This window comes from Monodelphis domestica, chromosome 1 (genome assembly GCF_027887165.1).
Source record: "Monodelphis domestica isolate mMonDom1 chromosome 1, mMonDom1.pri, whole genome shotgun sequence".
NCBI classification, from domain to species: domain Eukaryota; kingdom Metazoa; phylum Chordata; class Mammalia; order Didelphimorphia; family Didelphidae; genus Monodelphis; species Monodelphis domestica.
Genome location: NC_077227.1, coordinates 485,173,187 through 485,181,999, shown reverse-complemented (window position 1 = coordinate 485,181,999; position 8,813 = coordinate 485,173,187).

Sequence of the window (8,813 nt, the reverse complement as noted above, 5' to 3'; positions counted from 1 at the left end):
TTGAAGCAGTCTTCCTTCATGGAGGAGGTGAGACATAATCTGGGTTGTGAAGGAGAGGCAGCATTTGGATTCATAGATAGGAACTAGGAGGATATTTGAAGTGGGAGGAAAATTTTTGTTTTGTTCCTATTTGGCCTATCAATAAGGTATATCTTCTCCCACAAGTCTCCTGGACCACTGAAGTAAAGACTGAGTTTTGAAAGCAAAGCTGGACAGGGTTTAGGATGAGCAAGCATTAGATGTGGCAGCATGCAAACTGAGCAGAAGAGGGAAGAAAAAAAGGGCAGCCATCTTCACAGAGATGCAGAGAGTCAGTGATGCAGAAAGCAACTGGACTTCCTTTAGCGGGTCAGCATCATGGTCAATAGCAGTCAGACAAGAATACAGCAATTGCATTAGAGAAAGGACCTGAACAGTAGTGGATTCTCTCCCTCTCCACAGAGTAAAGGAGAAAGGATATCTTTTCCCTCTCTTTTTCCTCCGTTCATCTGCTTGGAAGGACCTAAAAAGAAATTTACCTGGATCCTAGTTTCCTGTCTACCACTGCTGCTAATGTGTTGGAAGACATTCTTTTTTTTTAAATAAAGGAGTTTGATTCCATTTTCTGCAAGCATTTTATTATGGAAGTCAGAGTGTGTCTGTGGACAGCCATGAGGCTTCTTGGTATTTCTCTCTCACTGGATCTGTAGTTCTTGGTGGGAGATTTAAAGATGTTCCACTTTGGATTTATGAACAATCCTGTAACTTTTCCAAACAGAACTTGAAAACTTGAACTTGGGATTCAAGTTATTTAATTTTTCTGAATGAATGGATTGGAGGAATGGTGTGTGTAGGTTGTGAGAACAAGTCAGGGAGGCTAACTCCTCACTCCTTTTCCCCAAGGGAGGTGGATCTAGGAGGGATTAGAGGAGAAAATTCTGTCTCTGAGCTGGCCATTAGGTTTGGTCTATGAGGATTTCAACTTCTTCATTTTTTTAAGTTGAGGGGAAATTGAGAAAGAGTAGAGCACATCTTCCTTTGGAAGACATTCTACCCAATACTTCTTGCCAACACTCTGCTCCCATGCTTCCCAGTGACATCTGGAAAGGACTGGAGAGAAGACAGGGAGCCTCAGGAGTACAAAAGGGCTTTGGCAGTTGGTGGGAAGGGAGCACATAAAGACGTTGATTTGATAGAGCCGGTGGGAGCAAGGAAGCCAGAAGATGCTTGGAGGAGCACAGCCAAAAATAAGGAAAGAGGTTCTCTTCTCATCGAGGTCAATGTCAACATGCATTTTTTCCAAGCAGGGGCAATTACTGATGAAGATAGCCTCAGAGTCTCATTGCCTCTTGTTGTCCAGGGAACTGCCCAGAAAGAGCATCATTTTTTATTAGTGGAGTCCCAGCCATTCTTTATTCGGAGCATCATGGAAAACAGAGAGGAAGAAGAAAAGATCATGGCCTCCTGGCCTCCACCTTGTCTTGTGGACACATGCATGTATTTTCCGTCTGACTTCTGGCCACGTGGCTCCACCCTTCTCTAGGGAATTTCAGCATTTTTGAAAGCAGACTTTTGATGAGAGAGTGAATAAAGTGACCCGACCCTTCCTCCCTAAGCTGCACAGGGCTTATATGGAACACAAAATAGGCCTGTTTACTCCATCTGTATATGGATTCCTAATCAATGAGATGTCTCTCCACTGAGCATCCTTGATTTTATAAGCTGAATATAAACTTGAATTCTGTCTTTATTCTCTTGTCCTACTCATCCATTCCCAACAAGCTTGGTGTGAGATATCAGAGGCTGATGAGCAGAGCTAAATTTCTATGATGATGATACAGATGGGCACCCACAGAGAGCAGGGCACATCTCCTGCCTTGGCACCTCACTACACCAGCTCCAAAAAAACTGTTGGTTCAGGAGGGCACAAACTTTTCTCAGGTAGATGAATGAATTTTACTTTCAAGTTACCAATCCGAGATCTCATAAGAGGATGCTATTAATGAAAAGAGCAAAGAAATTCAACTTCTCTGCATCAGATGTAATTTGAGCTCTGCTTTTTTATAAGGCTGAATGCTTTCAGTTCCAATTAGAGACTTGGGCAAATGGAACTTTTGTCCGTTCCTGAACAATAGTTTACTTCCTGGAGGAAAGCAAGGCCAGATTTGTTTTCCGTTGTTTATTCTTGGCTGATTAGCACTACTTGGAAGCGTCAAAGCTTTCTCTAAGACATCTATACCAAATCTTTCCACAAACTTAATGTGCTGGAAAGCAGATTCCATCCAATAACTCTGGAGTAGAGGATAACATGATGAAATTCTTTCATTCTACACAGATTTATGGAGTGCCTTCTATGAAAAAGGTACTGTGATCAGTGCTTGTTCAATTATTTTTCAGTCATGTACTATTCCCCATGACCTGTGATTAGTGCTTGTTCAATTATTTTTCAGTCATGTACTATTCCCCATGACCCAGTTTAGGGTTTTCTTGGCAAAGATACTGGAGAGGTTTGCCATTTCTTTCATCCGGATCATTTTCTAGATGAGGAAACTGAGGCTAACAGAGTAAAGTGATTTTCCCAGGATCACACAGCTAGTAAGCGTCTGGGACCATATTTGAACTCAGGAGAATGAGTCTCCCTCATTCTAGGCCTGGTACTCTTTGCACTGTGCCACCTAGTTGCCCCATTAGTGCTCAGGTGGATACATGTATAGATAAGTCTTAGTCTTTGCCCTCAAGAAGCTGACCAACTGGGCATGGAAAAGGGATGCAAGGTGCCAGTACAGCCCTCTTGGACTTTGGTTACTAAAATAGATCTGGATGCCTTGCTGTCTATCCTGGCAAACTTTCCCCTAGAGACTCTCGAGTTGGCTCCCTATAACCATGTAAGGGCAGCGTTATCTTATTTCACCTTAGTTCAGCTCATTCCCTTTCTTGGTTTGGGAAGGAAACTATTCTTGTCTCTGGGCAACTAGGAGGCATTTTGCCTATGACAAGTTCTTGACAAAACTATCCTTAAAATACATCTTTGGAGGAATCTATGTGAAACTTACTAAGCACTGTTTTTCCTGGGAAAGATTCTAGCCATGTTCTGACCTTCCTCTTAGTTTTTAGGGAGACTTGTTTTTATTTCAGAAAGTGACTTTTTCCCCCTTTGTCTAAATATTGATCCATTTCCCCCGTTTGCTTTTTTCACTGTTTATTCTCTCCTTCCCTTAACACATGGTCTTGTGGTTTTCAGATAAATTAAATCTGAAGGATGGGACAGCAGCTCTAGAAATGCTGGTTATTTTATAACCTGTGGCCTAGTTTCCCTCCCTGTCCCCACCCACCTACCCAAGACTGGCCACACACAGACCAAATTCAGTTCTGGGATTGAATCCCCAAAGTGTCATCTTTTTAGTTCATTCTGGTGACTGACCTCAAGAAAGCCATTCTCTTTTTTTGGCTCATTGTCCCCACCTGGACTTACTCCAGGAAAAATCTCTGAATATAGCTTATATTTGGCTCGTGTCTAGATTTTCTCAAAAGTGGGCATCAACTAGCTCCTTAAGGCAGTAATACATGTAAGTAGATCAGCTTTTATTTTACTCCGCAGAAAAATCTGTAACATACAAAAGGACCAAATGGGCTCAGAAACAGATACAGGAACACACACTGCACCCAAGTAACTTCATCAGCTCCCTAAACTTGCAGTTGCAGTTAGGACAACCTGTTCATATTCTGGTGGATCTCTCACCTTCCCGTGGGCGGGGGGGCGTTCCTACATGAAACCCTGCAGAATCAAAGTGTCACCCTGTATGTTGGATTCTCCACCTCTTTTTCCAGGAGACAAGCCTACTTTGGGGTGGCTGAGTAAGCATCTTCCCAAAGGACCTAACACTGAACAACTCACTGGCTTTTCTCTCCACGTAGGATGCTGGGCTACTCGGGAACTAGGTGGGTGATCTTCTTCTTCAAAGAAACATACTGCACTAGGACATTCCCATCTCTCTCTGACTTTAATACCTGAGCTCTTGATTTTGGGGTTGTTCATAAGACAATTCTAAGGACTGATGCTGCCCAAGAAATGTTCCTTTTCTGCTCAAAGGCTAGATTCCGGGTTTATTCTGATTAGGGGACTAAAGTTCTCCCATCTTCTACCTAGGATTTTGGAATTCAGGAAAATATCTAAATGGTCATTTAAATGTTATCCCTGCCATGTACTTCTACAGGAAATCTGTCTGCCTTAATTGCTAATCCTTGAGCTAGGAAAACCTACTTTTAAGGTCTGTCCTCAGGCCACTTAAAACACATACAACTTCGACATCCCTTTGCCATAAGGCAGCTATTTCTAGGTCTTGAGGGTAGAGACTGTGCCCTGGCACAGGTTTCTTCCCTCCCAAGACTAGGCTGACGCTATTGCATGGTGATATACCTTCTAAACAGAGAAAAGTGAACAAGAAACAAAAAAGAGAGCTAGTCTGTCAATTTTCTTTGAGGCCATGACTCCATGAGGTTTGTGATCAGTGAGAGGGGAGAAGATAAATGATATCTCCCTCTTTCCTCCCAATAATATCTAATGATGGGGCTTGTCCGTAACACAACTCTATCTAATTTTCACCCATTATCACCTTCCATTCTCCCATTCCATCCCTTTCTGCTACTGAGTTCCCTATCTTCTTCTTTCTGTGTTAGCTATTTCTGTGTTGGCCCCTCAGGGCCATATGGCGGCTGCTGTATCAGAACCACCTGGAAAGTCCTTGACATCCTCAATCATCTCTCTGTCACAAGATAATGGCTACAACTGGAATCCCCTGGAGTGAATTTCAGGATAGTAAATAATGAAGAGCCAAATGTACAGCAGATTTACCCTCTTTCATGTTGAGTGGGACAGAAGGCATTACATGGGATGAGCATACATGCATGGGTCGTGAACGGTTTTGCAGATCTCATTACATTAGTTTTTTCTCCAAATCCACCCCTACTCTAAACATCTATATTTCTGTGGTGGCTACCCCCATCTTTCTAGTCACCCAAGTTGGTCTAAACCAGCCCATCTCATCTTGGCTTGATTCCCTAATTCTGAGGTAAGAACATGTCTCAGTCAATTAGTCACTTGTTGGCCCTAAACTAAATATTTCAAACTGGAATGACTGATGTTACACAATAATTATATTTTCATGGGCCAAGAAAGCTCAGATCCAAAGGGATCATCTAAAAATTATCAAGTGAGTTGAAAAGGGCTTCATTCCAGAAATGAGGAGCATGGAATTCTAACTGAACCTATCTGAAAAGAAATCACCTGGAGTGGGAGATGGGGAAAGGGGTGAGATCTCAGCTTCAGTCTAGGTCCAGCCTCCTCTTCCCCTTTTCCCCATCTTTGGCCAGAGGAGGGTCTTTCAAGTTTCATGGGTTCTAGAAGACTTTGGACTTATCACCCATCTGTTTCCTAGTAGCATCTCCAGATCAAGTAGTAGCAGTACCCTTATTGTAAGTCAAGGATGCAGAATTATAATACTTAAAGGGGGAAATGCTTGAGTATCCTATGGAGAATGGGAGAAAAGGACTTCTAGCCACCAGGATCTGTGAGTTACCCCTTTGCCACTTGTGCTCTCTTAAACTTGAGCCAACTTTCTCCTGAATTTCTTGTGCCATGGACTTGAGGTAGGGGGTGGGAGGTGGAATGTTTGGTACCAAGTTTTCTTAATGTACTATTTTGGTTAATATACCCATTTCTAAAAATGACTCAAGACTAGCTGACTAAATGGATTCCCAACTGACAACTGGGGGAAGGGAACAAACCAATGGATTAGAGAATTATTAAGCATTAGAGAATCATCCCTGAGATGTGACTATATTCTGAGGTTTTGTTGCATTAATAGAAAAGGTATGAGGATACTCAAGAGCTGATGTGGGCTACATTTTGACTGTGTCATTCGCAGTTCTTTATTCTTCCACATGTTTACAGCAATTGTCAAATCTTGTCATTTCTATCTTTACTGATCTCTTGCATCTGTCCCTTCTCTCCTTTCACCAACCTATTACCCTACTTGAGCTCCTCATCTCCTCTCTCTTGGACTTGCCCTAGTTTCCTAATTGGTCTTAGTGCCTTAAATCCTTCCTCTCTCCAATCCGCCTGCTGAGAGCTGCTGAAGTGATTTTCCTAAAGTGAAGGTATGGTCCTGTCTCCCCTCCAACTCAGTAAACCTCATTGGTTCCTTGCTGACTGGAGAGCCTAGTATAAACTCTTCTTTGGGCCACTGATACTCTTGGCAACCTGGCCAATCAATCTATCCAGCCTTATTATATATTATCCCCCTTCCAACATGTTCTGTTGCTGGCAAAGGGGCCTTCTTCCTGTTCCTCGCGCTCAAACAAAACAACTAAGACTTCTAAACATGAATAGAAAATTAAGATTTGCTATCATCCATTCAGCTGAACCCTGTAGAGAAAGAACAGATTTATACTGAACATTTTCTGCTGAGTTGAAATTAGTGACAATTTATCTATACTTGCTGTTTTTGCATTATGTATGGTGAATAGCTTTGAGGAGTGAAACATGATTCCTGCTGATAAGCTGTTATGTTCATTCACTGTTATGATCTATTAACTGATTTTTGGTATTTTGTATTTTTCAATAAAAATGCCTTGAAAAAGAAATTCATCTGCTTGGCTATTTACACAGGTCAGATTAAATGACTAATTAGTTACTAATGAGCATTTCTTATTTAAAAGTCTTCTCTATTCCCCAGGATTTTAAAAGGATTTTAAAAAATTATGAAGCATATTAAGCTCATTAAAAATATTATAGTTAAGAATATTTTGATGACAGCCAAGGCCCAGGATCACACAGCTGGGAAGTGTCTGAGTTCAAATCCAGCCTCAGACACTCCCTGATTATGTGACCCTAGGCAAGTCATCTACTCCTATTTGTCTCAGTTTCCTCATATGTAAAATGAGCTGGAGAAGGAAATGGCAAATGATTCCAATATCTTTGCCAAGAAAAATCCAAATAAGGGTCGTGAAGAGTCTGAAAACAACTAACAATACTGGCATTTTTGGGACCCCAGAAGACAGCTCTATTTTAGTAGAAAGCTAGGGTGGGTTTGATGTGTATAGCTTTAAGTCCTCCACTAGTGAGAAGAAACTGTAAAGATTAAAATTAATATACAATAACGAAATATTATATTTTATAAGGTTTTATTAATAATAACTAAAGCAAAAGAACTGCCTGAATTCAGCCTGGTCTCAGGTCAAAAAGAAAGCATGGAATGGGCATACATCCACTTAACTACCAATAACTTGATCTTGACAATGTGGAAATGCAGGAGAGATTATAGGGAATTTTGGTAAATAGTAAGGACTTCTGGGGAATGAAGTCAAAGGTTCAAAATCTCCATTTATACAAAACAGAAGATTATTGTACATCAGAACAGCAGTTTTTAAAATAACATTTTTTCCAAATTACATATAAAAACAATGTAAAAATATTCATTTATTGGGGGCAGCTGGGTAGCTCAGTGGATTGAGAACCAGGCCTAGAGACTGGAGGTCCTAGGTTCAAATCTGGCCTCAGCTACTTCCTAGCTGTGAGACCCTGGGCAAGTCACTTGATCCCCATTGCCTAGCCCTTACCACTCTTCTGCCTTGGAGCCAATACACAGTATTGACTCCAAGATGGAAGGTAAGGGTTTTTTAAAAAAAATATTCATTTATTAAAATTGAGTTTCGGAGGGGGTGAAGAAGAGATGGTGGAGAAGGTACAGGGACCCATCTGTTCTAACAAATTACCCTCCAAAAAGCCATGATGTAATGCCTCAAAAGGAATTCTGGAGCAGTATTTCCCACAAAAAGACTTAGCCCAAAACAACTTAGAAGGTTAGCATGTGGGACCTAGTGCACTGGAGCAGGACCAACCATAGCAGCAGACCTTGGGTGCCACTAGAGCAGCAGTCATAGCTTCCAGAACTCTCTGCTACAGAAGATAAAAGAGGGTTGGACAGCTGCTCAGAAGGAGACTACAGAGATGCATCCCTTTGTTGGCTCTGGGTGCAGGATTCTTGGTGCATTTCCCATAAGCAGAGCTATGATGCAGTCATTGGGTAAGGAGGAGTACCAGCATCCACCAGCATTTGCAGCCACAGGGAAGCAGGGTGCCCTGGTCACAGGTCCAAGGGGTGAAAGAGTGCTTAGGTTTACTCACACACCAGAGCCCAGGCCTGGAAAGTATTAAACACGTCTCTCCTTATGTCATACCACCTTTAACTGAGAGCAGCTAGATCCCCAGTGCTAGCTTTGAAGGCGGCTACACCAAGAACCTGAAGCTTGGAATAGTGCTCCCTTTACTACAATTACAGAGCCCAATGTTGGTAGTTTTTTAAACTAAAAGAAAAGAAAAAGGTAGGAATATGATCAAATAACAAAAAAGGAAAATCAACTTAGAAAGTTATTTTGGTGACGGGGCAGACAAATTCAGAAGATGTCAATTCTGCTGCCTCCAAAGTCTCTGAGATCAATAATATGAAAAAAATGTTCTAAATTCCTCTTCATTATAGAAATGCAAATTAAAACAACTTCGAGGTACCACTTCACACTTACCAGATTGTCTAATATGACAGTAAAGGAAAGTGATCAATGTTGGAGGGGATATGGCAAAATTGGGACACTAATGCATTGTGGGTGGAATTGTGAACTGATCCAACTATTTTGGAGAATAATTTGGAACTATGCCCAAAGGGCTATGTGCATGCCCTTTGATCCAGTAATACTACTACTGGTTTGTATCCCAAAGAGATTTTTCAAACATAGGAAAGGACCTACTTGAACAAAAATATTTATTACTGTTCCTTGGG